Consider the following 23,045-nt stretch of genomic DNA (forward strand, 5'->3'; position numbering starts at 1 on the left):
TCAGATTCAGACATAACTGCAGCAAACTCAAGAAACACGAGAAAAGAGGGAAAGGAAAGAGGGCGAATAAAACGGCAAGGGTGAAGTGGGGGAGAGGAAAACGAGAGGCAAATGGAAAATAATGTAATGCGAGGGATAATAGTTTGTGATGGGTACTTGGTATGTCTTGACTTGTGCATAGACTCCCCGGCAATGACGCGAGAAATCCTTCTTGCTACCTCTTGAGCATTGCATTGGTTTTCCCTTGAAGAGGAAAGGGTGATGCAGCAAAGTAGCGTAAGTATTTCCCTCAGTTTTGGAGAACCAATATATCAATCCAGTAGGAGGCCACGCTGAAGTCCCTTGCACCTACACAAAGAAATAAGAACCTTGCAACCAACGCGATAAAGGGGTTGTCAATCCCTTCACGGCCACTTGCAAAAGTGAGATCTGATAGAGAAGATAAGATAATATTTTTATTATTTTTATGATAAAGACTAAAAGTAAAGAAAGCAAAATAAACGACTCAAGAAATAGCTTGTTGACGGGAGATTAATATGATGGAAAATAGACCCGGGGGCCATAGGTTTCACTAGTGGCTTCTCTCAAGAGAGCATAAGTATTACGGTGGGTAAACAAATTACTGTCGAGCAATTGATAGAATTGAGCATAGTTATGAGAATATCTAGGTATGATCATGTATATAGGCACCACGTCCGTGACAAGTAGACCAACTCCTGCCTACATCTACTACTATTACTCCACACATTGACCGCTATCCAGCATGCATCTAGAGTATTAAGTTCATAAGAATGGAGTAACGCTTTGAGCAAGATGACATGATCTAGAGGGATAAACTCATGCAATATGATATAAACCCCATCTTCTTATCCTCGATGGCAATGCTACAATACGTGTCGTTTGCCCTACTGTCACTGGGATCAAGCACCGCAAGATTGAACCCAAAGCTAAGCACTTCTCCCATTGCAAGAAAGATCAACCTAGTAGGCCAAACCAAACTGATAATTCGAAGAGACTTGCAAAGATAACCAATAATACATAAAATAATTCAGAGAAGATTCAAATATTGTTTATAGATAATCTTGATCATAAACCCACAATTCATCGGATCACGACAAACACACTGCAAAAGAAGATTACATCGAATAGATCTCCAAGATAATCGAGGAGAACTTTGTATTGAGATCCAAAGAGAGAAGAAGCCATCTAGCTAATAACTATGGACCCGAAGGTCTCAGGTAAACTACTCACACATCATCGGAGAGGCTATGGTGTTAATGTAGAAGCCCTCCGTGATCAATGCCCCTCTAGCGGAGCACCAGAAAAGGCCCCAAGATGGGATCTCACGGGTACAAAAGGTTGCAGTGGTGGAATTAGGTTTTCGTGGTGCTCCTCGATGGTTTGGGGGTACGTAGGTATATATAGGAGGAAGAAGTAGGTCGGTGGAGCCACGAGGGGCCCACGAGGGTGGAGGGCGCACCCAGGGGGGTAGGCGTGCCCCTGCCTCGTGTCCTCCTTGTTGATTGCTTGACGTCCACTCCAAGTCCTCTGGATCAAGTTTGTTCCAAAAACCACGCTCCCAAAGGTTTCATTCCGTTTGGACTCCGTTTGATATTCTTTTTCTGCGAAACACTAAAATAGGCAAAAAAACAGCAATTTGGGCTGGGTCTCTGGTTAATAGGTTAGTCCCAAAAAATATAGAAGTGTATAAATAAGCCCATTAAACATCCAAAACAGAATATATAATAGCATGGAACAATCAAAAATTATAGATACATTGGAGATGATACACAATACTCAGTGCTTCCTGCACCAACATTTTTAAGATGGTGCTTAAACATTCTTAGGAAAAGTCCATGCTTGTTGGTCTTCCATCCGTCCTCAAGGAGAAGGTTATTCTATGGGACAATCCTTCGAACAGTCCACCGCTCCCTGGCCATGGTTGCACCTTGACTACGCTAGAGTTGCCGACATTGAGAGGTAGTCGGATTTTGTCCGATGAGCATGTCAGACATGGAGTTTGATCATGTAGTACTTAGTTATTCCATCCTTTTAATTTCTCCATTGACCACTGATACGTCTCCAACGTATCTATAATTTTTGATTGTTCCATAATATTATATTATCCATCTTGGACGTTTTATATGCTATTTTATATGATTTTTGGGACTAACCTATTAACCTAGAGCCAAGTGCCAGTTTCTGTTTTGTCCTTGTGTTGAGTTTTACAGAAAAGGAATACTAAACGTAGTCCAATTGACGTGCCAATTTTTGATGTTTTTATGGACCAAAAGAAGCCCCCGAAGTAAAAGAGTTGGGCCAGAAGAGTCCCGAGCCATCCACGAGGGTGGAGGGCGCGCCCTACCCCATGAGCTCGTCCCCCTATCTCGTGGATGACTTGGAGACCCCCCTGACGTGAGACCGACGCAAAAAATTCCTATAAATACAAAAACCCCGAAAAGAAACCTAGATCGAGATTTCCGCCGCCGCAAGCCTCTGTAGCCACCAAAAACCAATCGGGGCCCTGTTCCGGCACCCTGCCAGAGGGGGGATCCATCACCGGTGGCCATCTTCATCATCCCGGCTCTCTCCATGAAGAGAAGGGAGTAGTACACCCTCAGGGCTGAGGGTATGTACAAGTAGCTATGTGTTTGATCTCTCTCTCTCTCTCTCTCTCTCTCTCTCTCTCTCTCTTTCTTTCTTGTTCTTGATATGGCACGATCTTGATGTACCGCGAGCTTTGCTATTATAGTTGGATCTTATGATGTTTCTCCCCCTCTATCTCCTTGTGATGAATTGAGTTTTCCCTTTGAAGTTATCTTATCGGATTGAGTCTTTAGGGATTTGAGAACACTTCATGTACGTGTTGCATGTGCTTATCTGTGGTGACAATGGGATAGTCACGTGATCCACTTGATGTATCTTTTGGTGATCATCTTGCGAGTTATGTAACCTTGTGAACTTATGCATAGGGGTTGGCACACATTTTCGTCTTGACTCTGCGGTGGAAACTTTGGGGCCCTCTTTGAAGTTCTTTGTGTTGGTTGAATAGATGAATCTGAGATTGTGTGATGCATATCATATAATCATACTCACAGATACTTGAGGTGACATTGGAGCATCTAGGTGACATTAGGGTTTTGGTTGATTTGTGTCTTAAGGTGTTATTTTACTACGAACACTAGGGCTGTTTGTGACACTTATAGGAATAGCCCAACGGATTGATCGGAAAGAATAACTTTGAGGTGGTTTCGTACCCTACACTAATCTCTTTGTTTGTTCTTCGCTATTAGTGACTTTGGAGTGACTCTTGGTTGCATTTTGAGGGATTGTTATATGATCTAATTATGTTGTTATTGTTGAGAGAACTCGCACTAGTGAAAGTATGAACCCTAGGCCTTGTTTCGAGGCATTGAAATACCGTTTGTGCTCATTTTTATCATTAGTTACCTTGTTTTTTTTTATTTTTCATATTACAAAAACCTATATCTACCATCCATATTGCACTTGTATCACCATCTCTTCGCCGAACTAGTGCACCTATACAATTTACCATTGTATTGGGTGTCTTGGGGACACAAGAGACTCTTTGTTATTTGGTTGCAGGGTTGTTTGAGAGAGACCATCTTCATCCTACGCCTCCCACGGATTGATACACCTTTGGTCATCCACTTGAGGGAAATTTGCTACTGTCCTACAAACCTCTGCATTTGGAGGCCCAACAACGTCTACAAGAAGAAGGTTGTGTAGTAGACATCAAGCTCTTTTCTGGCGCCGTTGCCGGGGAGGTGAGTGCTTGAAGGTATATCTTTAGATCTTGCAATCGAATCTTTTTTTTTCTTGTTTTATCACTAGTTTAGTCTATAAAAGAAGACTACAAAAATGGAATTTTGGTAGCCTCATATGCTTCATCTTTTGAATATCTTTCGTGAAAATAAGGATTCTGATAATTGTGCCAAAGTGTTAGAAGAAGAATGCATTAAAATGTTTGGCACTAAATCTTTGAATGATGAGCATGATTGCAATGTTGTTCGTATGAACTCTTTGAATATCCGTAGTATTAATGATGATTACACTAGTCATGATGAAAATGTCTCTTATAAGCATGTCAATTTTTGTCGAGTGCATAGAGTTTGCAAGTACACACCAAATAGGGAAGATAGATTTTGCAAGAGGCATAAGTATTTAGAAACTAAATGGTTGCAAGAAAGGCTAGATGTTTGTGCTGAAAATCTAAAATTTCTTTTCCATCCTTGTGAACTTTGCAATGAACGTGATCATTTAAATCTCCAATGCAAATTGTTTCATGATCGAATCATGTCCAAAAATTGTGACGACTTGATTTCCCTTACACATCATAATAAATTTAGTTTGCTTTTGGGTTATGAATAAATGAAACATATAACTAACGATCTTCCATAATTTGTCCTTGATAAAGTTCTTGATTTTGATCTAGAGGCAGTTATATGTATTGTGCGGTGCATTGCATTGAAAATCCTTATATTGCCAATTACATAAAGACAAGAAAACAAATAGAAGATGAAGGGAATACTAATGAAAGGGAAGAGGTTTCCCCGTATCCTCCTATTCTTTCTTGTGATGAATCAGGTAACGAGGAGGAGCTTTCTATTCAACCAATCTAATTAATAAGGAGCTCCAAAAATAGGATTAAACCCACACATAATGTGAAGAAGAAAAAGAAAATATGGAGAAGCAAAGGTAAAATGGTGTCCCTCCCAAATGATGTTGCTCCTATTACTGATTGTGATGATGATAATTTCTATACTATTGGTGCTATCCATACTATTAATGATGAGAGTGATTATGCTTATGATATGAAAAGGCCCAAGCTTGGGGGTGCTATGTTTGATGAGAATGAGATGTTTGAGAATTTGTTTGCTGCAATTAATGTTTGTCCCAAGCTTGGGGATGATATGTTTAATGAAGATGATATTTTTAGTCTCCCAAGTTTTGATGAGCAAATTTATTATGATGATAGCATGCCTCCTATTTATGATGATTATATTGATGAAAGTGGGTTTGGAAGAATATCAACTTTAGGAAGTAATGATCCCACTATTTTGGAGGATGTTGAATCTTATTGTGATAATTATAAAAGTTGATTTGGAGATGTCATGACTTTATTTAGTAATGATTCCACTATCTTGGAAGAGGTTACAATTGATTATGATGAGAACAAAGTAGCTACTTATGAGATTATTGTGATGATAAATAATGCTTTATGTGATGGTTATATTGTTGAATTCATTCATGATTCTACTGAAATTTTTTAGGAGGGAGGAATATATGCTTGTAGGAATTGCAATAATATCAAGTTTCCTCTCTATGTGTTCAAAATCTTGAAGCTATGCTTGTTTTGCTTTCCTATGCCAGTTGATTCTTGTTCCCATAAGTTGTTTGCTCACAAAATCCCTATGCATAGGAAGTGGGTTAGACTTAACTGTGCTAGTCATATTCTTCATGATGCTCTCTTTATGTTTCAATTCTTATCTTTTATGTGAGCATCATTGAAATCGTCATGCCTAGCTAAAAAGGCATTAAAGAAAAGCGCTTGTTGGGAGATAACCCAATTTTACCTCTACTGTTTTTGTGTGTTCACATGATTAATCTACTGTAGTAATCATGTTTTATAGCTTTTGTTTGAATAAAGTGCCAAGTAAGACCTTTGGGAGGGCTTACGATGATACTTGATTTGATATTGCTGAAAAACAGAAATGTTTGTGCTCAGGTAAACAATTCTCATTTTTAAACGAAGCGTGATAAAATACTGATTCTTTTTGCATAAGATTAATAAAAAAATTAGGACTTCCTAATTTCTCAGGATTTTTGGAGTTATAGAAGTATTCGAGAGTTACAGATTACTAGAGACTGTTCTGTTTTTGATAGATTCTGTTTTTGATGCATAGTTTGCTTGTTTTCTAGTTTCTATGGCTTATATTGCTTAATATAAATTGTAGAAATGGTATGGTACAGTAGGCATCATATGAGAAAAATTATCAATCTTGTCTTGACAGTACCTAAGTGGTGATTTTCTTTCTTATACTAACGGAGCTTACGAGTTTTCTGTTAAGTTTTGTGTTGTGAACTTTTCAAGTTTTGGGTAAAGATTCGATGGACTACGGAATAACGAGTGGAAAGAGCCTAAGATTGGGGATGCCCAAGGCACCCCAAGGTAATATTCAAGGACAACCAAGCATCTAAGCTTGGGGATGCCCTAGATGGCATCCCCTCTTTCGTCTTCGTCTATTGGCAACCTTATTTGAGGCTATATTTTTATTCACCACATGATACGAGTTTTGCTTGGAGTGTCATTTTGTTTTATTAGTATTTTCTTGCTGTTATTTATAGTAATATTTTGCATCTTTTATTTCAATAAAAAGGTCAAGTATAGCCTTTACCATGCTTATTTTTCAAGTCTATATGTTGTTGTTTTAAAAACAGAAAGTTTGCTGTTATGTTTTGAATATTTGTGAATAGTCAGAACATGATAAATCTTGAATTTTTTACACAATGAGTAAAATAAATTATATACTGTGTGGTAATTTTTCATAATTTTTGGATATAAAGAAGTATGATTCCTCTTTCATTCTTTACAGACTATCCTGTTTAGACAGATTGTTGTTATGTTTGCATATGTTTGCTTGTTTAATGATTCTATTTGAGGATAGGACTATTAAATATGCAGAGGCATTTAGTATTCAATGTCAAATTATAATCTTAGTGATTTCTACAATAGATAATGATAAGGTTTATCATGGATTTATACTAACTTATCTCACGAGTTCTTCTTGAGTTTTGTGTGCATGAAGTTTTTAAGATTCCAGGAAACTATGATATGAGAGGAATTAAGGAGACACAAAAGCTCAATCTTGGGGATTCCCAAGGCATCCCTAATTAATATTTCAAGAAGTCTCAAGCATCTAAGCTTGGGGATGCCCCGGTAGGCATCCCACCTTTCTTCATCAACAATTATCGGTTAGCCTTGGTTGAGCCTAAGTTTTGCTTCTTCACATGATATGTGCTATCCTTGCAATGTCATTTTATTTTATTTTGTTTTGCTTGCTGTTTGAATAATATCCCAAGATCTGAAATTCTTAAATGTTAAGGAGTCTTCACATAGTTACATAATTATTCAACTACTCATTGTGCTTCGCTTATATCTTTTGGAGTAGTTTGTCATTTGCTCTAGTGCTTCACTTATATCTTTTTAGAGCATGGCGGTAGTTTTATTTTGAAGAAATTGATGAACTCTCATGCTTCACTTATATTATTTTGAGAGTCTTAAACAACATGGTAGTTTGCTTTGGTTATGAATTTAGTCCTAATATGATGGGCATCCAACAGGGATATAATAAAAAAATTCATATAAAGTGCATTGAATACTATGGGAAGTTTGATTCTTTATGATTGTTTTGAGATATGAAGATGGTGATATTAGAGTCATGATAGTGGAGTAATTGTGAATTTGAGAGATACTTGTGTTAAGGTTTGTGAGTCTCGTAGCATGCACGTATGGTGCACCGTTATGTAACGAAGTTGGAGCATGAGATTTTTTTATTGTCTTCCTTATGAGTGGCAGTCGGGGACGAGCGATGGTCCTTTCCTACCAATCTATCCCCCTAGGAGCATGCAGGTAGTACTTTGTTCCGATAGGTAATATACTTTTGCAGTAAGTATGTGAGTTCTTTATGACTAATGTTGAGTCCATGGATTATACGCACTCTCATCCTTCCACCATTGCTAGCCTCTCTAGTCCCGTGCAACTTTCGGTGGTACCATAAACCCACCATATACCTTCCTCAAAACAGCCACCATACCTACCTATTATGGCATTTCCATAGCCATTCTGAGATATATTGCCATGCAACTTTCCACCGTTCCGTTTATTATGACACGCTTCATCATTGTCATATTGCTTTGCATGATCATGTAGTTGACATCGTATTTGTGGTAAAGCCACCGATCATAATTCTTTCACACATGTCACTCTTGATCACTACAAGAAATATGTCAACTTGTGACCACCACTATTGGTCACTGAATGGTCAAAAATTTCCATTTGTGACCTTTTTGTGACCAAAAACATAAGGTCAAAAGCTGGCCGTCATAAACTGACTATAACGACCTTTCTTCTGGAATGGTCGAAGACGTTTACGACCAAAATAAGCCTATTGTTCTGTTTTGGTCACTAGCAACCTCCCCAGGCCACGTAGGCATCCAGCATGGCAAGCTGATGTGGCACAAGATTCAGCCCGGTCCGATTCGGCGTTTTACATGGGTCGAGCCCATTAATTCAGCCCATTTATTATTTGGCCAAACCCAATAAATCAGCCTATTTTTTATTTGCTTTCCTGGTAATTTTGGTCAGCCACATGGGCCAAGCCCAACAATTCAGTCTTTTATTTTGCTACGACGTGGGCTTTTGGGCTCTAGAGTTTTAGAATTTATCTTTTTCAAGAGAAGGTCCACTAGTCTAATGGGTCCCAATTGTTAGGTTCTAATAAGTAGGTCCCGGTTGTTAGGATTATATTCCTCATATTTCAGCGCTCCGATAAATAAATAACCAATATTTACACAATGCTTCAAATAGAGCAGAACAAAATATCATGAAAACATAGTTCACGTCATGAATATAATCAAACAGAGCCAAACTTGGCACATTACAGTCAAACATGGTTCACATCAGAACTAGTTCACATCAGGTAACACAGCTAAAAAGTCAGAAAAAAACTAGCTATCTAAGTATAACTAGCTCCAATAAGCTAGAACTCTATGTTTCTCTCAACTTCTTCGTCCTGGAGCTCACGACGAAACATGAATGAAGGACAGCATCTGCAAGTTATCAAACAAAATTGTTAGGAACAAAATAAAGGCAAATCTAATAGCACATTAACTTGTAGGCAGTCTGTGTGCATAAATAAGAGTAAAACAAGAAAAATGAGGCAAAATCAGTGAATACTAGTAACTAACAGCAGCGAGTAAAAACTACTCCAATCACATCAGGTTTACAATCCTATTAAATGCGACATTTTTATCATTTAAGCATGGAATGATTTGATTCAAGAGTACAGACTTTCTACACTATACAGGGGTAATTCAAGAAAAGTTAACATAAGAAGTTGACAAAATAAACAAAAACAGGTGCAAATCAGTTAATTGAACATTCTGAACATCCAGTAAAAGAAGTAATTCAAGACAAGTTAATTTGTTGTCACAGTAGAATTTTCCTACACGCTCTGCATCCGCAAGGAAAGTTCAATATCCTTCCCTTGGTAGTACTCAAATCAGCCCAAGACCAAGATAATTTTTTACAAAACTATAGAAGTTATTCCATGCTTTAACAAAAATACATAAGCTGCACATTCAGGTTGTGATACTCCCAACTTATGCAATTTGACTCACAGAACAAGAAACCACAACATAACTGATATTGAACATTCCACGCAAGCATAGTTGCAGATGCAAATTCAACTGTCTAGTTAAATGCTCTACAGGTCTTCTAAATGCAATTTACAGACATCATCCATTATCTTGAATTACTATTCCATTACCAACATATTTTTCATGATAAGGTGGCAACGACAACCATAGGTGGCATCACAAAGCATGTGTAACATGAAATTTCCAGTTAATAGGTGGTATTAACGCTCACAAGTAGCTTGTTTCAGCTATATGCATTTGATCTAGATAGCAACGGAACTATCCATGTCAAATATAACAAGTTTATGAATCAATAGTCTAACTAGAGATAGATGCGATAAAAATGTCATATATATTGCAGAAATATCATTTGGCATGCTCAATCAGCTGACTTTAAGTAACTTGGTCAACTACAACAGCTAGTTCTAAGCAATCAATAGTAACCAGGTGCAAGGGACAAATGAATATGAGCTTGGTTAGGACTGAACAAATAACACAGGGGCATAATACCAATCCTACACACTTCACTTCTATGCTGGTAGGAATAGGATAGCAGTACAAGGTAACCCTGCAAACTTTGCTTCAGAGAAGCAGCTACTCACTTTGGACTGACAGAAACAATGCATCAAACCCACTAAACAAATGCTGAGACGCAATGTCCCAAGCAGCAGCTCCATTCACCTGCAGCAAAACATAACAAAAAGAAGTTCAGAATATCATCTACCAGAACCGTACATCATGCAAGGACGGGCGATCTCCTATGAGCAACAGTTTATTTTCTGAGATCGTAACTAGAAGCTTCAACTTACAGCAAAACAGAGACATGGGATGGATACACACTCATAAAGCTACTATACTCTTGGGTTCATGGGGCACCATGAAATTACATAGAATAAAGTGAGTCCTAGGCATTCAGGTTGCACTAACAAAATCTGATGGGCTATCAACACCCAGATACATCTACCAGTGGAAGTTGATCCCCAGGCATACATCTACATGTGAACATCTTGCACAAACTATCATCATTCTACCAGTGGTAGTTGATCCCTAGGCATACATGTACATGGAGTATTTGATGGTCAATCACTATACCAGAGTGAAGTAAACAGTAACAGAAATCAACTTTGCTGCCTGGTGCGAGAGGTGAGGAGTACAAATGGAAGTGGGGAGTGAATCTGAGCGTATGCATGCAGACTCAAAAGTCTGGATCTGAAAATGGGTATGCAGATTAACCAAGCCTGGATTTTAACGTATGCATACTCATCAAATTCCTAACCAAAGTAGCATAGCACAACATGGACATGGACATGGCCATGGCAAGAAGGCCGGCACCCGGAGCAAAGGGGAGGAAGAAGAGAAGATGGGGATCTCACCTCACCTGTGTTGGTTGCCGACGAGTCCGAAGCACACTGTCGCCGCCACGCGGTGAGGGAAGACCAGCAGTCAAGGCCGGGAGCGCCGGTGGTCGAGCCGCGTGCGGCCGCGACGATGTCGGCCGACGAGAGCTGTGGAGAGGCTCTTCTCCCGGTGCGTGACGGTGGGGAAGGAGTGGACCTCGAGTGCCTCCATCGTGGCCCAGATCGAAGCCCTTGACGACGGCGGATCTGGCAGCACTGCGGCCGTGGCGGATCTGGGAGCACCATGGCCGCCGCTCGGTCCGGGACCTAGGTTAGGGGGAGAAGGTGAGGGGATGGGGTGGGGTGGGTGGAAGGGGCGACGCCGGTGCGGGAGAGGGTGGAGCACGTCGGCGAGGTGGAAGGGTAACAAGGTCGCGGGTGGGTGGGTGGGTGCGGGCGGCGGTGATGGGAGAATGAATCAAGAGAGAGAGAGAGGGCGGAAGGGGGCGGGTTGAGCGCTAGGGTTACACAACCCCAACCCACGGGTATGGGCAAGAAAGCCGACTGCGACGCCATGGCCGTGCCTGGACTGGTGGATCTGGACTGGATCGGGATCGGTTTGGTGGGTGGGATCGGGAGGGGAGGGGAGGGGATGGGAGAGGGGATTGCGCGCCGCGAGAGGAGGCCGGGGACAGGGAGGAAAGGAGGCCGGGGACAGGGAGGAGGTGGCGGCGGCGACGAGACGAGGACGAGGATGAGGGAGGAGGAGTACGATGGGAGGAGACAGGCGGCGGCGGGGGAAAAGGGAGCGGGAGTGGCAGCGGCGATGGGGATAAGTGAGCTAGGGTTTTCTTTGGTGGATGAGGATGAGAGGGAGGGGGAGAGCGACGAGGGGGGGTGTGGGCTGCCGTTGGATCCGGGCGCATCCGACGGTGCTAATCCATGATCCGCGTGAGATGGTTTTGGACCAATCAAAACGCAGTACCCCTTTGATGATTTTAAGACCATTTAAATTGGTCATAATCGATTGAAAATAAGATGTTAAAACATGTCTGCTATTTAACGGCCTAGAAAATTTATAAAAACAAATAGAAATCAAAAAACTTTGCATTGTGTCACCAAGTGTGACCTACTTTTCAGTAAGAATAACAAACTTTGAATAATGCAAATATCATAAAAAAGTGTTCTCAGAAATAAGTTTTCTGTAAGAGAATTATTTTTCGAGTGCCCAAAATAATTTTTTATGAAGAACCTAGCAAATATTTGTTGCAAATTTGGGCCACATCAATTTTATAAAATCTTAGGTCATATTTAATATTTAGTTGACCAAATGTTGCCTAAGGAAGTTTTCATTTTCTTTGGACGAAAAATTTATTTTCCATTTTTCGAGTGCCCAAAATGAGTTTTTTTGTGAAGGACCTACCATATATTTGTTACAAAATTGTACCTAATCAATTTCCTAAAATACTAGGACATATTTAATGCACAATTGACCAAATGGTTGGGTGTAAAAAGTTTTGACCCACCTCTCGTGAAAAACACAAATTTCCACCAATTCAGCTAGAAGCGGGTCAAATTTGAACTATAGCTACATCGTAGTTTGCTCTTTATTTTTTCCATAAATCATTTCTAGGTACATAAGTATCTATTTAATCATAGAAACACCAAAAAAATTCCAGGATTCAACCACTAGCTAGGAACGGTCAAGCCCGCCGTTTTGACCACATTTTGAAACGGGCATAGAAAATTCAAAAGAAAATCAAAAAATTGGAAAGCATTCACATTGCGTCATCATATGTGACCATGTTACCAGGAAAAATAATAAACTTGTAATACGGCAATTATTTTAAAAAAGTGTTCTCGGAAACGAGCTATCAAGTGTGAAGATTCATGGCTTTCAAGCCAAATGATCAATCTTATGGCCACATTCATGACATAGTTTGTTCAAATGATCTCATATTGTGCACAAGGGTGCATATTGGAATGGAAAACAATGTTGCCTAAGGAAGTTTTCATTTTCTTTGGACAAAAAAACCATTTTCCATTTTTCGAGTGCCTAAAAGGAGGTTTTTTTGTGAAGGACCTCCCAAATAATTGTTGCAAAATTGGACCAAATCATTTTTCTAAAATACTAGGCCATATTTAATGCACAATTGAAAAAATGGTTGGGGTGTAAAAAGTTTTGATCCACCTCTCATGAAAAAGACAAATTTCTGCCGATTCAGTTTGCTATTTATTTTTTCCAAAAATCATTTCTAGGTACATAAGTATCTATTTAATCAGAGAAACGCCAAAAAATTCCAAGATTCAACCACTAGCTAGGAACGGTCATTTCCCGCCGTTTTGCCCGCATTTTGAAACGGGCATAAAAAATTCAAAAAAAATCAACAAATTGGGAAACCTTCGCATTGTGTCATTATATGGGGCCAAGTTCCCAGGAAAAATAACAAACTTGTAATATGGCAATTATTTTAAAAAAGTGTTCTGAGAAACGAGCTATCACGTGTGGAGATCAATGGCTTTCAAGCCAAATGATCAATCTTATGGCCACATTCATGGCATAGTTTGTTCAAATGATCTCATATTGTGCACAAGGGTGCATATTGGAATGGCAAACAATGTTGCCTAAGGAAGTTTTCATTTTCGTTGGACGAAAAAACCATTTTCCATTTTTCGAGTGCCTGAAAGGAGGTTTTTTTGTGAAGGAACTACCAAATAATTGTTGCAAAATTGGACCAAATCATTTTTATAAAATACTTGGCCATATTTAATGCATAATTGACAAAATGGTTGGGTGTAAATTTTTTTGATCCACCTCTCGTGAAAAAGACAAATTTCCGCCGATTCAGTTGGAAGCGGGTCAAATTTGAACTGCAGCTGCCTCATAGTTTGCTATTTATTTTTTCCAAAAATCATTTCTGGTTACATAAGGACCTATTTAATCAGAGAGACGCCAACAAAATTCCAAGATTCAACCACTAGCTAGGAACGGTCATTCCCGCCGTTTTGACCGCATTTTGAAATGGGCATAAAAAATTCAAAAAAAATTCAAAAAATTGGGAAACCTTCACATTGTGTCATCATATGTGGCCAAGTTCCTAGGAAAAATAACAAACTTGTAATATGACAATTATTATAAAAAAGTGTTCTCAGAAATGAGCTATCATGTGTGGAGATCAATGGCTTTCAAGCCAAATGATCAATCTTATGGCCACATTCATGGCATAGTTTGTTCAAATGATCTCATATTGTGCACAAGAGTGCATATTGGAATGGCGAACAATGTTGTCTAAGGAAGTTTTCATTTTCGTTGGACGAAAAAACCATTTTCCATTTTTCGAGTGCCCGAAAGGAGGTTTTTTTGTGAAGGAACTACCAAATAATTGTTGCAAAATTGGACCAAATCATTTTTATAAAATACTAGACCATATTTAATGCACAATTGACAAAATGGTTGTGTGTAAATTTTTTTGATCCACCTCTCGTGAAAAGGACAAATTTCCGCCGATTCAGTTGGAAGCGGGTCAAATTTGAACTGCATTTGCCTCATAGTTTGCTATTTATTTTTTCCAAAAATCATTTCTAGTTACATAAGGACCTATTTAATCATAAATACATGGTTTGGTGGCGATACGTCGAGGTTTGGGCGGCGGCCGAGGGCGCCAACTCTAGAGCGCGTAAACTCGCATGCCCGCCGCGTGGTCACCGCTCGACCGTGACGTTGCCATGTGTTCTGCGTGGCCTAGGAATGTCTAGTGGGTTGGGCACTCCCCAGGTTGGTGCTAGGAAGAAAATTACTACATAAGATTCTCACGAGGAGACCGATCGATGCCCAAACATGAATTAACAGCCAAGTTTTTGATTAGCGCTACAGGAAATGTACATGGCTAATGGGCATGAGTTTTGGCTAAGGATGATCAGTTACTAAGAAGACCATCTTCACAATTTTTCAGCTCAAAAGGAGGAGCCTAGGTGGTACTTGCTTTGCGAACTACCACACTGGACATAACTACGAATGTTGAAGCTCGGCTCAAAATAATGAACGGATTGAGCTGGCATTAGGTGGAGGATGGTTATTTGGGCATAGGAAACCACTGTAGAAAATGGATAGTATTTGGAAATGCCAAAGTGGTACTTCCTTCACAATTCTCTTCTATGGACAAAAACTTGGGAAAACTAGTGAGAGAGATTGGATGAATGAAATGAGCTAAAAAATGGTGTAGGTAAGTTACATAGGTATGGTCATGCGCTGGTAAATTTTCAGATCATTTGGGTAAGCCTAGCTAGTACTTACTTCACAAAGCTTCTCTCGAGGTAGAAACTTTGAAAATTTCCTGAGAAAAATTTACTAGGAAAATTCAGCTGAATATTATCATGTGGCAATGATTTGGGTATGGAAGAGTGCCTAAAAAGTTTGAGGGTAATAGGAGGGGTCTAGATAACACTTGCTTTGCAACGTGCCAATTTGGTCATAAAATATAAATTGAACCTGGGCTCACATAGATGATTTGACTGAGCTGCAATTTGCAGGAGGGTGATAATTTGGGCATATGAAGGAACTGTATAAATATCTTGTCATTTCGATATATAAAAAAGGTACTTCCTTCACAATGCTTCTAGGTGGACAAAAACTTTGGAAATTTGCCGAGGAAGATTTTCTAGGCAAGTGGAGCTGAATTTTGTCATGCGGTAATGATTTGGATAGGAAAGAGTGCCCAAAAATTCCGAGGGCAATCAAGAATATATAAATAGCACTTCCTTCATAAAGTGCTGTCGTGAACAGAATAGGAAAATGAATATTGTTCAATTAGTTTTGAACTAGGCAAGGAAGGATTTTTACATATTTGATGAAGATATGACCCAAAGAATTTATGAGATTTTTTTGGGAATTTTGGGAATGACAGAAATATAGGTTGCTTCACAACCTAGGGCAAAAACTGCCACATGGACATGATACATAGGCAAAACTGATGAGGTGGCGCCTAGTCATAGCAACCCACCACAATTTACAAGGTTATGACCATCTATATTGGTCATGATCAGCTAGAAATAAGGCAGCAGACCAGTGCTATCTGCTTTATGACCATTTCGTGTAAGGAAATTACGACATTTCTGACCAAAATGGTCGTTATAGTTTAGGTTTTGGAGCCCCTGAACAACTTTTGACCAATTGGTCTGAAATGGTCATAGATCTATGACCAATTCTTCCAGGGTCACTAACAGAAGGTCACAAGTTGACATATTTCTTGTAGTGGATTCATTGCACATCCCGGTACACCGCCAGAGGCATTCATATAGAGTCATATTTTGTTCTAAGTATCAAGTTGTAATTCTTGAGTTGTAAGTAAATGAAAGTGTGATGATCTTCATTATTAGAGCATTGTCCCATGTGAGCAAAAAAAAGAGAAAGGCCAAAAAAGAGAAGGCCCCAAAAAACAAAAAAATTGAGAGAAAAAGGGAGAAGGGGAAATGCTACTATCCTTTTACCACATGTGTGCTTCAAAGTAGCACCACGATCTTCATGATAGAGAGAGTCTCCTATGTTGTTTCTTTCATATACTAGTGGGAATTTTTCATTATAGAACTTGGCTCGTATACTCCAATGATGGGATTCCTCAAATGCCCTAGGTCTTCATGAGCAAGAAAGTTGGATGCACACCCATTTAGTGTTTTTGTGAGCTTTCATACACTTATAGCTCTAGTGCATCCGTTGCGTGGCAATCCCTACTCACTCACATTGATATCTATTGATGGGCATCTCCATAGCCCATTAATACGCCTAGTTGATGTGATACCATATTCCTCCTTTTTGTTTTCTCCACAACCACCACTCTATTCCACCTATAGTGCTTTGTCCATGGCTCACGCTCATGTATTACGTGAAAGTTGAAAAGGTTTGAGAACATTAAAAGTATGAAACAATTGCTTGCCTTGCCATCGGGGTTGTGCATGATTTGAGTATTTTGTGTGATGAAGATGGAGCATAGCCAGACTATATGATTTTGTAGGGATGAACTTTCTTTGGCCATGTTATTTTGAGAAGACATGATTAGTTTGTTAGTATGTTTGAAGTATTATTATTTTTATGTCAATATTAAACTTTTGTTTTGAATCTTATGGATCTGAATATTCTTGCCACAGTAGAGAAGATTACATTGATAAATATGTTAGGTAGCATTCCACATCAAAAATTATCTTTTTATCATTTACCTCCTCGAGGACGAGCAGGAATTAAGCTTGGGGATGCTTGGTACGTCTCCAACGTATCTATAATTTTTGATTGTTCCATGATGTTATATTATCCATCTTGGATGTTTTATATGCATTTATATGCTATTTTATATGATTTTCGGGACTAACCTATTAACCTAGAGCCTAGTGCCAGTTTCTGTTTTTTCCTTGTTTTTTGAGTTCTACAGAAAAGGAATACCAAATGGAGTCCAATTGACGTGCCAATTTTTGATTTTTTTATGGACCAAAAGAAGACCCCGAAGTAAAAGAGTTGGGCCAGAAGAGTCGCGAGCCATCCACGAGGGTGGAGGGCGCGCCCTACCCCCTAGGCTCGCCCCCTTATCTCGTGGATGACTCGGAGACCCCCCCCCTGATGTGAGACCGATGCCAAAAATTCCTATAAATACAAAAAACCCTGAAAAGAAATCTAGATCGGGAGTTCCACTGCCACAAGCCTATGTAGCCACCAAAACCCAGTCGGGACCCTGTTCTGGCACCCTGCCGGAGGGGGGATCCATCATCGGTGGACATCTTCATCATCCCGGTGCTCTCCATGACAAGGAGGGAGTAGTTCACCCTCGGGGCTGAGGGTATGTACCAATAGCTATGTGTTTGATCTCTCTCTCTCTCTTTCTCTCTCTCTCTCTCTCTCTCTCTCGTGTTCTTGATATGGCACGATCTTGATGTACCACAAGCTTTCCTATTATAGTTGGATCTTATGATGTTTCTCCACCTCTATCTCCTTGTGATGAATTGAGTTTTCCCTTTGAAGTTATCTTTTCGGATTGAGTCTTTAAGGATTTGAGAACACTTGATGTATGTCTTGCATGTGCTTATCTGTGGTGACAATGGGATATTCACGTGATCCACTTGATGTATGTTTTGGTGATCAACTTGCGAGTTTTGTGACCTTGTGAACTTATGCATAGGGGTTGGCACATGTTTTCGTCTTGACTCTCTGGTAGAAACGTTGGGGCACTCTTTGAAGTTATTTGTGTTGGTTGAATAGATGAATCCGAGATTGTGTGATGCATATCGTATAATCATACCCACGGATACTTGAGGTGACATTGGAGTATCTAGGTGACATTAGTGTTTTGGTTGATTTGTGTCTTAAGGTGTTATTTTACTACAAACTCTAGGGCTGTTAGTGACACTTATAGGAATAGCCCAACGGATTGATCAGAAAGAATAACTTTGAGGTGGTTTCGTACCCTACAATAATCTCTTCGTTTGTTCTCCGCTATTAGTGACTTTGGAGTGACTCTTTGTTGCATGTTCAAGGATTGTTATATGATCTAATTATGTTATTATTGTTGAGGGAACTTGCACTAGTGAAAGTATGAACCCTAGGCCTTGTTTCGAAGCATGGCAATACCATTTGTGCTCATTCTTATCATTAGTGACCTTGCTGTTTTTTTTAGATTACAAAAACCTATATCTACCATCCATATTGCACTTGTATCACCATCTCTTCGCCGAACTAGTGTACCTATACAATTTACCATTGTATTGGGTGTGTTGGGGACACAAGAGACTCTTTGTTATTTGGTTACAAGGTTGTTTGAGAGAGACCATCTTCATCCTACGCCTCCCATGGATTTATAAACCTTAGGTCATCCACAAACCTCTGCAACCACCGTCTTATATATAGGTGTGGGTTGGTACCAACGAAGATTGGCTTGCATACCTCCAGCCGGATACCACCACCATTTTGCACAACACCCACAGCAATGCGGCCGTTCCCGTAGACCCCTTCTCCACCATTGGGATCGGCCTTCCAGACTGGCTGGGCTTGAAGACGTATGATGATGCCTACATGAGATTGAAGAACATAGCAATTGCGGACCCACCAACAAAGTGACGCGGCTAAGACGATTACTATCTCATCGCGGTGTTCGACATAAGGATTGCCATCAACACAAGAGGCAGTAACGGAAGAGGCTGGCACATGTTGGCCGTGGCAGATTTGTACCCCTATACATTAAAAGACGTCGTGTGCCATGTAGGCCGCATCTTTGTGGTGACAAGCCAGGGGACTTGTTTCATCTGGTTGCCATCATACTGTACGGGACATTACAAACGGAATGCACAAACCATCATTTGCATCCCTAACGGTACTCCTTTATTTTGCAGGGACCAGTCATCCCCTGATCAAAATAAGATCACCGATCCTGGATGTGCATTTGCTTCCGTGATTCGTTCTAACCTGGAACCTTGTAGATGACTTTGTCATATTGGGATCAACTATCTTAGCAGTCGTTACTCATGGTACCACTGATGTGCAACATGGTCACACAATCTACCATGATCGGACCGTCACCATCTACCCAGGTATTCCATTTTCTCATTGCTATGTGTTAGAGTAGTAGAGTAGTACTTGTTAGTTATTTTCTTTTCTTGATTGGGACATGTTTACTATGCTAGTAGTACAATTTAGTATTATAGTTTTTTAACCCTCTCGCCTTCTCTTTCATTGTTGCACTACTTACTAGTACTAGTAGGAGTACTTTTTGCCTTGGAGGAAGCGTATAGCTAGCTTGGCCCTTGAAGACTTGAACCCACTAACTCCCACCATTTTTGTTTTTCCATGTCTTACTATCTCATCCATGTAACCAAGAGTGTCTATATATAATAAGCTGGTTATATTACTTCCTCTATACCAGAGTAGTACTACTTGCTGCACAGTATTACTGACCGCCATATTTGAGCACAACATTATTATGCATGGACCTTGACTATGTACGCCACCATGTGTCTAGATCAAAGATGTCGTGTGTACCAGATGAACAACGCCGAGTTCGACCCCAGTGGTGCTACGTGGGTGCTGAGGAACACTCTTGGAGAGTACTCACTTTTTATTGGGGACAGCTACCCCATTGTGAAGCCGATGGCACCTTCCGTGCACGACACCAAAGGCCTACCGTTCATGAAGCATGGTTGTGTCTTCAGTGCGCACCGCCGAATGAACGACATGTTGGGACACGCTATCCCTGATTTATGCCGCTTTAGCTTGGATGAGTCTCCATCATGTGGAACCAGACTAGAAAGCTGCGACAATGGTTCCCATTGCCCACCGCTATGGATCGTGCCATCCATGAAGAACACCTGGGACTGGAACCCAGAGGAGGACATGGAGCCCCATCTATAATATGTAAGTGGGGTATGATAAATTGTCAATGGTAGCGCTGTGAATATAAGTAGACTAGTCGTGTAGAAATTTATCACATGAAGTGGAGATGAACTTGTGTGGCATACTGACATTTGTCCTTTAGAATTTAATTACTAGTAAATGTGTTATGTGTAACGTGCAACTTGTCTGGTCGTTGCACGGGCTCCAACATGCTCTTTGAGAAAAAAAGATGGCACAACTTTGGATATGGGTGACATGGCGCCATCATACAGTAGCATCGTTCGCTATAGTTGTAGTACTCCTACTAGGACGACAACTCCTATAAAACCATGCGCTTCGCTCTTTGCCTCTTCGGGAGGTTCAACAGTTCATACTTGTGTGAACCTTGCACTTGGCTCTTCGCCTCTTCGGAAGGTCCAACAATGATGATGTTGGGGAACGTAGTAATTTCAAAAAAATTCCTACGCACACGCAAGATCATGGTGATGTATAGCAACGAGAGGGGAGAGTGTTGTCGACGTACCCTCGTAGACCGAAAGCGGAAGCGTTAACACAACGCAGTTGATTTAGTCATACGTCTTCACGATCCGACCGATCAAGTACCGAACGCACGACACCTCCGAGTTCTGAACACGTTCAACTCGATGACATCCCTCGAACTCCGATCCAGCCGAGTGTTGAGAGAGAGTTTCGTCAGCACGACGGCGTGGTGACGATGATGATGTTCTACCGACGCAGGGCTTCGCCTAAGCACCGCTACGATATGATCGAGGTGGATTATGGTGGAGAGGGGCACCGCACATGGCTAAGAGATCAATGATCAATTGTTGTGTCTTTGGGGTGCCCCCTGCACCCGTATATAAAGGAGCAAGGGAAGAGGAGGTCGGCCTAGGAGGAGGGTGCGCCAAGGGGGGAGTCCTACTCCCACCGGGAGTAGGACTCCTCCTTCCCTTGTTGGAGTAGGAGAGAAAGAAAGAGGAGGAGAGGAACAAGGAAAAGGGGGCTGTGTTGGGGAACGTAGTAATTTCAAAAAAATTCCTACGCACACGCAAGATCATGGTGATGCATAGCAACGAGAGGGGAGAGTGTTGTCTATGTACCCTCGTAGACCGAAGCGGAAGTGTTGACGCAATGTAGAGGAAGTAGTCGTACGTCTTCCCGGTTCAACCGATCCAAGCACCGTTACTCCGGCACCTCCGAGTTCTTGGCACACGTTCAGCTCGATGACGCTCCCCGGGATCCGATCCAGCAAAGCTTCGGGGAAGAGTTCCGTCAGCACGACGGCGTGGTGACGATCTTGATGTTCAACCGTCACAGGGCTTTGCCTAAGCACCGCTACAATATGACCGAGGTGTAATATCGTGGAGGGGGGCACCGCACACGGCTAAGGAACGATCACAAAGATCAACTTCTGTGTTCTAGGGTGCCCCCCTGCCCCCGTATATAAAGGATCCAAGGGGAGGGGGCGGCCGGCCAAGGAGGGCGCGCCAAGGGGGAGTCCTACTCCCACCGGGAGTAGGACTCCCTTCTTTCCTAGTTGGAGAAGGAGAAGGGGGAAAGAGGAGGAAGAGGGAAAGGAAAGGGGGGGGGCGCTGCCCCCCTTCCCTTGTCCTATTCGGACTAGGAAGGGGAGGGGCGCGCGGCCACCTCTTGCCTCCTTTCCTCTTCTCCCTTAAGGCCCATGTAGGCCCAATAACCCCCCGGGGGGTTCCGGTAACTCCCCGGTACTCCGGTAAAATCCCGATTTCACCCGGAACGATTCCGATATCCAAATATAGGCTTCCAATATATCGATCTTTATCTCTCGACCATTTCGAGACTCCTCGTCAAGTCCATGATCACATCCGGGACTCCGAACAACCTTCGGTACATCAAAATACATAAACTCATAATGAAACTGCCATCGTAACGTTAAGCGTGCGGACCCTACGGTTCGAGAACAATGGAGACATGACCGAGACACGTCTCCGGCCAATAACCAATAGCGGAACCTGGATGCTCATATTGGTTCCTACATATTCTACGAAGATCTTTATTGGTTAGACCGCATAACAACATACGTTGTTCCCTTTGTCATCGGTATGTTACTTGCCCGAGATTCGATCGTCGGTATCCAATACCTAGTTCAATCTCGTTACCGGCAAGTCTCTTTACTCATTCCGTAATACATCATCCCGCAACTAACTTATTAGTTCCAATGCTAGCAAGGCTTAAGTGATGTGTATTACCGAGGGGGCCCAGAGATACCTCTCCGACAATCGGAGTGACAAATCCTAATCTCGAAATACGCCAACCCAACATGTACCTTTGGAGACACCTGTAGAGCACCTTTATAATCACCCAGTTACGTTGGGATGTTTGGTAGCACACAAAGTGTTCCTCCGGTAAACGGGAGCTGCATAATCTCATAGTCATAGGAACATGTATAAGTCATGAAGAAAGCAATAGCGACATACTAAACGATCGGGTGCTAAGCTAATGGAATGGGTCATGTCAATCAGATCATTCAACTAATGATGTGATCCCGTTAATCAAATAACAACTCTTTGTCCATGGTTAGGAAACATAACCATCTTTGATTAACGAGCTAGTCAAGTAGAGGCATACTAGTGACACTCTGTTTGTCTATGTATTCACACATGTATTATGTTTCCGGTTAATACAATTCTAGCATGAATATTAAACATTTATCATGATATAAGGAAATAAATAATAACTTTATTATTGCCTCTAGGGCATATTTCCTTCAGTCTCCCACTTGCACTAGAGTCAATAATCTAGATTAGACAGTAATGATTCTAACACCCATGGAGCCTTGGTGCTGATCATGTTTTGCTCGTGGAAGAGGCTTAGTCAACGGGTCTGCAATATTCAGATCCGTATGTATCTTGCAAATCTCTATG

This window comes from Triticum aestivum, chromosome 5A (genome assembly GCF_018294505.1).
Source record: "Triticum aestivum cultivar Chinese Spring chromosome 5A, IWGSC CS RefSeq v2.1, whole genome shotgun sequence".
Classification (NCBI taxonomy): Eukaryota; Viridiplantae; Streptophyta; class Magnoliopsida; order Poales; family Poaceae; genus Triticum; species Triticum aestivum.